General features: G+C 38.1%; 1 pseudogene; it reads right to left on the reverse strand.

The window, feature by feature from the left end:
• Window positions 1-6,219: 6,219 nt before the first annotated feature.
• On the reverse strand, window positions 6,220-7,844 carry LOC123807733 (annotated as a pseudogene).
• Between the last annotated feature and the right edge of the window lie 435 nt (window positions 7,845-8,279).

Genomic DNA, 8,279 nt, shown 5'->3' on the forward strand with positions numbered 1-8,279 from the left:
TCAAAGACCCAGCTCCTGGATTCACTGATCCTTAGAATTGTGCTTTTAGTCTCTATATCATTCATTTCTGCTCTGATCTTGGTTATTTCCTTCCTTCTACTTGCTCTGGGCTGTCTTTGCTGTTGTTTCTCGAGTTATTCTAGGCATAAGGTTAGGTTGTTTGTTTGAAATGTTTCTATGTTTTTGTGGTAGGTCTTTGTCACTATGAACTTCCTTCTTAGGACAGCCTTCACCATGTCCCATAAGTTTTGGAATGTGGTGAGTTTGTTTTTGTTTGTTTCCAGAAACTACTTGATTTCTTCCATAATTCCATTGTTGACTCATTCATTGTTTAATACCATGCTATTCAATCTCCATGATTTTGTGTTTTGGGTTTTTCCCTTGGGGTTCATTTCTAGTTTCAGTCCCTAGTGGTTGGAGAAAATGCTTGATATGATATAAATTTTCTTTTGTCGAGGCTTGTTTTGTGTCCTATCATGTGGTCTATCTTTGAAAATGTTCAATGTACATTTGAAAAGAATGTGTATGTAGCTTCTTTGGGATGGAGGGTCCTGTATATATCAGTTAAGTCCATTTCATCGAGGGCATTGTTCAATGCTACAATATCTTTGTTGATATTTTGTTTGGAATATCTGTCCATTTTTGACAGTGGGGTGTTAAAATTCCCTACTATATTTGTGTTGCTGTCAATATCTTTGTTGAAGTCTTCCAAGATTTTCTTTACGTATTTGGGTGCTCCTATGTTGGGTGCATATATATTTACAATGTTTATGTCTTCTTGGTGAATTCTTTCCTTGAGTAACCTTCTAGGTCTCTCTTTATGGCCCTGTTTTTGAAGTCTATTGTGGCTGATAAAGTATTGCTATCCACGCTCCTTTTTCCTGTCTGTTTGATTGGAAAATTTGTTTCCAGCTCTTCCCTTTCAGTCTGTGTAGGTCTTTTGTCCTGAGGTGGGTCTCTTGTAGGCAGCATATGTGTGGGTAATGCTTTCTCATCCATTCAGCTATTCTATGTCTTTTGATTGAGCATTTAATCCATTTACGTTTAAGTTTATTATTGATAGATATTTATTCATTTCCATTTTCGTACCTGTGTTGCTCTCTCTCTCTCTCTCTTTCTTTCCTTCCTTTCCTTAACACAGTCCCTTTAGCATCTCTTGCATAGCTGGTTTGGTGGAGGTGTATTCTTTTAGATTCTTTTGTCTGGGAAGCTCCTTATTTGGCCTTTTACCTTGATTGAGAACCTTTCTGGGTAAAGTAGCCTTGGTTGCAGGTCTCTGATTCTCATTACTTGGAATATTTCTTGCCATTCTCTTCTGGCTTGGAGTGTTTTCATTGAGAAGTCAGCCACTAACCTTATCAAGGCTCCCTTGTATGTTACTTCATGTTTTTCCCCTTGCTGCCTTTAATATTCTCTCTTTGTCTTGGAATTTTTCCATTTTAACTATGATGTGTTTTGAAGAGGGCCTCTTTGGGTTCCTCTTGATTGGGACTCTCTGTGTTTCCTGGATTTGTGCGACTTTTTCTCTCATTAAATTAGGTAAGTTTTCCATCACTACTTTTTCAAATAGGTTTTTTATTCTTGCTCTTCTCCTCCTTCTAGTATCCCTATTATACGGGTATTATTACCTTTCATGTTGTCCTACATTTCCCTTAACCCCCCTTAATTCTTTCTGAGCCCGTTTTCCTTGTCTAACTCATTCTGGGTATTTTTTTCTACCTTGTCACCCAGCTCACTGATCCAATCTTCTGCTTCATCAGTCCTGCTTTTGATTTCATCTACTGTGTTCTTCAGTTCAGGAATTGTAATTTTCATTTTCTCTTGGCCCTTTTTGATAGCTTCTATTTCCTTTTTCATGTTGATATAATTTGCAGTGAGTTCATTGTAGTTTCCCTGTAGTTTCTGATAATTCACTGTGAGCTCATTCAGCTTCCTGATAACCATTGCTTTGAACCCACTATCTGCTAGTTGACTTGCCTCTATTTCATTTTGCATTTTTGTGTGGCTTTCTGCTTTCCTTTCATTTGGGGATTGTTTCTTTGTCTTTCCATTGTTTGTGAGACTCCTATTGTTATCCTCAGCTTCTTAAATTGATCTGTTCTGGCTGCCTAAGATTGAGGTATGAAGTTCTGTGGTAGAATACCTGTGAGATTCAGTGTGCCATCTCCTTCATCTCCTGAGCCCACTGGTCTTGGGCTGTCATGTAAGTTGGCTCCATGTCTGTCTTTGGATTTTGATTGTTTTTGTGTCTTTGGTGGGTCCTTCCCACCAGCTGGTTAACTGAGGGTCACTCTGTCTAGCACCTCTTGTATTTTGTTGTGCTGGTGTGGACAGGTTGTGTTGAAGCTGTTTTTTCCATGTGTACAAGGTTTTGGGGATTCTGTCTTGGTTTTGTTCAGTTGTTTGTTCTGGAGAATTTCTCCACTATTTAGTTGTATTTTCAGATAGGTCCTGGATTGAGGTTAGTGTGGCTTCTACTCTCTCCTTCACCTTCTTCTGTTGTTATATGTTGGTGGTTCCTTTGTTGTTGGGTTTCCTCTTCCAGTGGGTATCCTGGTGTTCACAGCTTCCACCTACTCCTTTTTTGTGATCAGTTGGAGGGGGGAGGGAGAATGGTTTAAGACAGCAAGAGTGTATTCTCTGATATTTACAGTAGCAGCCTGTAGAGAAGAGATAGGAGATCCTTTGGATATGTATAGTGTTAACCGTGATATTCCACCCATCTAGCATTTTTAGAAAGGATGGAAAAAAAATAAGACTCTTTTTGGGGAGGGAAGGATTTTGATTTGGATCTAGAAAGCAGTGAGGTTGTGGGAGGTCAGAATCTGAGGTAAAGTGAGAGTAAAGGTTAGTAAACAGGTATAGTGCGTGAGAGAATAGAGTTAATCACTACAGTAATAGAGTTCAGGAAACTGTGAAGTAGGCTAAGATGTGGGAGGGGTGTTGTGTAGTATTTACAATTGTATGGAACAGCTATTATTTACAATGATGTTAGAGCAACAATCATATGACAGAATGTATGTGATGTGGATAAAAAGAATAGGGAGTATAGGACCTTGAGTAGTGTGCTAATGGAACACAAGTAAAGTGAAAAACAGTAAATTAGCAATACACTATGAAAGAGATAGCAGGGGAAACCTGTCCTATGATACAATTTAACCAGCCAAGCAAAGACAACTAAACCGAAAGAAAGGAATACAAAAATACTATTGAAATAAAAGATGTAAGCATAATGAAAATATAATAATACAAATATACAATGACTTGCAGATTCTCTGTAATAGCAAAGTGAAATTTGTCTCACTATCTCAGCTGTTGGGATGACCCCTCATTGGGTCCAACTCTGGTGTTTCACAGTTCCAAGTTTGTTTGTTTTTTTCTCACTTGTGGAAATTTTAAAAAAAGTAGAAGAAGGAAGGAAGGACAGATAAAATTGGAAAAGAAGGAAGAAGGAATAAAACAAGAAAGAAGGAAAAAGGAATTGAAAGAAAAATTAATAAAAATTTAAAAAATAAAGAATCACTTTTAAAAAAGCCTCTTGCTGGTGATTTCAAACTGGCCAGACTGGTTTTGCTGGTCTTTCTGGCTGCAGCAGGCTGAGGGGCATTTGGTTTCACTTTTCTCCCTTAGTGATCCACACTCAGTCATCCTGGAGTATGCACTCTCCCCAGGGTTAGCCCAGCACTCTCTCCAGTGCTTTGGGTGTAGTCTCAGGGCCTTCCTCAGAGCACTGTCTCCCTAGGTTGCAGGCATGTGAGTTTGGCCAGTCTGCCTCTGGCCTGTGAGATTCAGGTGTGCTCTTTTCCCAGGGCAATGAGTGTATGTAGGGCCTTCTGCACCATGGGAGACCTGCCCATCTGGGATGGGAGGAGGCTGGAGTGGTTGCTACAGGAGAATTCCCCAAACAGTGTTTCTTTTTTCACTTTTTCTTTTTGAGAAATTCCTCCTACTCAAGCCTGCTGCTCCGCACAGAGGCCTGGCCTCTCACACAGCCCAATTCTCCAACCAGTCTGGGGACTATCTGGGTCAGAGCCTGTCGTGGCCTGAGTCTCAGCTCTCCCCTGCTGGCGTCCACAGACTGTGGATGCTCACAGCCCCTGTGTGTTTGCCATTTAGTCCTTATTCCCCTCTCTGTGACTTCAAGCAACCAGGTTTGTCCTGGTGCTGCTCAAACCTTGTTTGGCCAGGGAGGGAGCCATTGACCCAGCTTTCTCCCAAGAACTCTGTGGTAGACCCCGGTGGGTGCTGGGTCTGGGACTGCAGCTGCCCTGGTCCCTGCTCTGGTCCCAGGGACCTTATTGTCCTGAAGCACTCTCCTTACCATCTGGTTTTTCAATGTCAGCTACAATTTTTGGTCTATCTCAGTATATGCTGGGGTACTGTTGGCTGTTCACTCTGTTCCTCCATAGATCAGCTAGGTTTTTCTCCCATGTGTAAGGGAAAATGGAATCCACTCCCTCCTACCTTGTTGCCATCTTTCTTCAGATTCAAATAAACAAAATCTTAAATATATAAATTCCCAAAGTCGATTGAAGACTTAAATGTAAGGCGTGAAACCAGAAAGCTCCTTTCTCTTTCCCCTTGTCTACTAAGATAAATTTTGACTTCACCCTTTAGATTTCCAAAAAAGGTCCTGTCTTGTTCCACTTATTTTGAGTTTTCATGATGAAGTACTAGAAGAAGGAATGTGGGCTAGATTGCAGGTTGGATCCCTGGTTGGGGCACATATGATGATTGTCTCTCACATTGATGTTTCTCTCTCACATCAATGTTTTTCTTTCTCCCCCTCTCTCTCTTCCTCTCTCCTCCTTCTGCACTCCAGCAACAGGGCAACAGCTTGAAGAGGACCAGTGGTATAACGGGTGGAATTGAAGTGTGTGGCATCAGAGCAAGAGCTGGGGGACAGCTTTCTCCCAGACAGAAAGTCAGGCAGACGTCATTGTTCCTTCTCCGGGCCTACCCCACACAGAGCCACAGATCTGGCAAGCAGGGTCCAGATCTGAGACTCCATCAACCTTTAAGTTATTTTTTAATCCATGTTTTCAACTCTTGGTGAGTTTAATGTAGGTGTTTATTGCTATTAATTTTTACTGTTTCACTATATCCCATAAGTTTTGGTATGATATGTTTTCATTTTCATTTGTCTCAAGGTATTTTCTAATCTTCTCAGTGATTTCTTTTTTGATCCATTGGTTTAAACTGATGATGCAGGACTTACTTCTGTCATTTTGGCATTTGTTTTTTATAGGTCTTATATCTTTTTTTCCTCCTCATTTCCTCTAATAGTGCATTCTTTTGTTTTTTATTTTTTTCCTAGTGAACAATTTTGATTCCCTTTTCATTTTATTTTCTGTATAACATACAGAAAGAATGCACTAATTTCATGAATGGTTACAATGGGAATGGAATTATAGTTACTATCATCAGTAATATATGTAAATAAACTCCTTTTCTATCCAGCTCTGTACCTTCTTTATGTTGTTATGGTCACAGATTTCACCTATTTACATTGTGTGCTCCTTAGCATTCACTTATAATTATTGTTTTATACATTTCTGTTTTATATCATAATGAATCAAAAGAGGAGTTATAAACTGAAAACACAATAATACTAGCTTTTACCAGTGTCATTTTTTAATTAAATAAAAAAATTGCCATGTTCAAGTTTGCCTTAAGATTTAAGATGTTGGGCATATTTGGGTCATGTCATCTGTCTGGCTTCAGTTGATGGTGAGTAGACATGCAGTCAGCAGTATATTGGGGTTAACATTCATACATTAATATAGAATGTGGAAGGCTTTGCTTGCAGGTACCTATGCCCATAATTTTGGACCTCTCTTTACCCAGACTCATTTTTTTTGCTCTCTTTTATAGTATATATTTTATTAATTTATACTAATACATTCTCACATTACAAAAGCAATATAGTACAAGAATATTTCTTCGATATTGGAACCACCTGAAATAACAAAGAACTGTACATCAAGAATAAATTCTCATCTAGATAACAAAAAAAGACAAGTTAAAAAACAAAAAGTTTTCCTTTCTTACAGGTGGACATTAAGGTGAATCTAATTCAGTTTTCTTTTTAAAAGCCTCCAAAGACAAAAGCAGCTGAAAACCTAATTAAAATAAATAGAAAATTTGTTTATTAAACTACTGGTCTCTGGTCTCATTTTCTGTTTTCTGCTATTTTGATATAGATTCACTTTTGTCTATTTATTCACTTGCTCTTTCTACTGATGCAGATGCACCATTTTCATCACATTCATCATCACTATCAAATTTAGGTCTTTTTTTTTTTTTTGCCCTGAAACTGTACTTCAGCAGACCCAATCTGGGTAGCTTTATTTCCCTGTCCTTAATCCTTTAAGTCTATGACCTTTTGTCTTCCATTTGTTTAAAGATTCTTGTTGATCATCTATGATTTTTTCAGTGCTCCTTTTTCCACATCTCCATTCAGTATTTCTCATGTTACTTCTCTATTCTTTAATTGTAGGTTACCATTATTTGCATCTTTGTTGTTATCTGATGCTTTCATAGATTTTTCTTTGTATAGAATTTTTCTCCCTTTTACTCCTGTGACAAAATCTATCCATTTTATTTCACCATGATCTGAGGAAAGGATGAACATTTAAGTTCCCTGAAAATTTCAGCAAACAACCAATCTTTTCTTCTAGAGATTTTATTTCAGCATTTTATGCTAACTTTCATTTTTCTTCTTGCTCTTGTTTAGCCTGTAATTTAAATTTTATTTTTTAATCCTCACTCAAGGATATGTCTTTATTAATTTTAGAGCAAGAGGAAGGGGGAGAGAAAGAGAAAAAGAGAGAAACATTGATGTGACAGAAACATCAATAAACGACCTCTCATATGCATCCTGACTGGGGCTCAAACCTGCAGTCTAGGTATGTGCCCTGACCAGGTACTGAACCCACAACATTTTAGCATATGCGACAATACTCCATCCAACTGAACCACCTAGACAGGCTACTTTATAACTTAGCTTCTATTTTTCTCCTTCTCCTCCTCATTTTCCTTCTCCTCCTCCTTCTTTTTCTTTTTTTATCCTCTGTTTTTTGCAATCTAATCTTTGAAAAGTATTAGCAGATGTGAATCTTTTTATTTTGCTTAGAGGTCTCCACAAATTTTTAGCAGATTCAGTGCTATCAAACACAGCAAATATTGATCCCTTAAATGCTTTTTACAATGTTCTTATCTGAATATTTAATACTTGATCTCTACCTTCTAACCATGCTTTTGTGGCATCAAGGGTTGAATCAGGAGGGAGGCCTTTAATATAAACAGATTTTTTTTTACATAATTTTTATACTCAGTCACTTCAGGGAGGGGTTTGTTTGGAAATCTTCTGATTTTAGTTTTATCTTCACTTATTTTCCTGAGTTTTGGTTTGATTTGTTCAATGCTTTTTCTATTAGATTAAAGTTTATTTTTAGATAGTTTAACCTATTGAATTTTGTCAGTATTTTGTTTTTTTTCTACTTTTTTATTGTTTTTCAAGTACAGTTGTCTCCATTTCCCTCTACTCGTTTCCCCCACCCCACCCTCAGTCCTTTCCATTTGGCTTTGTCCATGGTCCTTTATACATATTCCTTGATGACCCTTTCCATTCTTCCCCCACTTATCCCCCTCCCCTCTAGTTACTGTCAGTTTGTTCTTTATTTCAATGTCTCTGGCTATATTTTGCTAGCTCGTTTGTCAGTATTTCTAAAAGTATGCAGCTTTTACCCAGTTTGATTTTTTCTTTAAAAATTTGTCCCATGGCAAACTGAAGTCACCAACATAACAATCTGATGACAGGTTTCGGCACCCAAAACAGCCATTTTTCATCATTATTTTTGGCCATTGTGGCTATCCTTAAGGTAAAGGTCCTGGAGAACCAGGTCACAGGATCACTAAGAGTAATTGTAGTAATACATCTTCCCTTTGATTCAATTGGAAACAGAGAGATTTGTGGTTTTACCTTGTATTTTTTCTTTTCTTTATTTCCATCCCATTTTCTTTTTCTTTCTTATTCCTCTTCCTTTCTCTGTGGAGAGTAGACACCTGGTATGCACCTGTGAATGAAGGAGTTATCTATGACTTTCATTTGAATTCTTCCTGTTTTGAGTCTCATTCCTAATCTCTGTGTCCCTCACATGTATAAGTGTGGAGACTCTTTAGAGACTTAGTGGTTAGTCTCCCACTCCCCCACTTGTATTCTGGGCCATTGATTTCCTTCACTTATTTCATCAGTTACTGAGCCTATATCTACTTCC

The sequence above is a fragment of the Phyllostomus hastatus genome, unplaced genomic scaffold, assembly GCF_019186645.2.
Source record: "Phyllostomus hastatus isolate PE091 unplaced genomic scaffold, TTU_PhHast_1.1 phas_scaffold_46, whole genome shotgun sequence".
Lineage (NCBI taxonomy): Eukaryota > Metazoa > Chordata > Mammalia > Chiroptera > Phyllostomidae > Phyllostomus > Phyllostomus hastatus.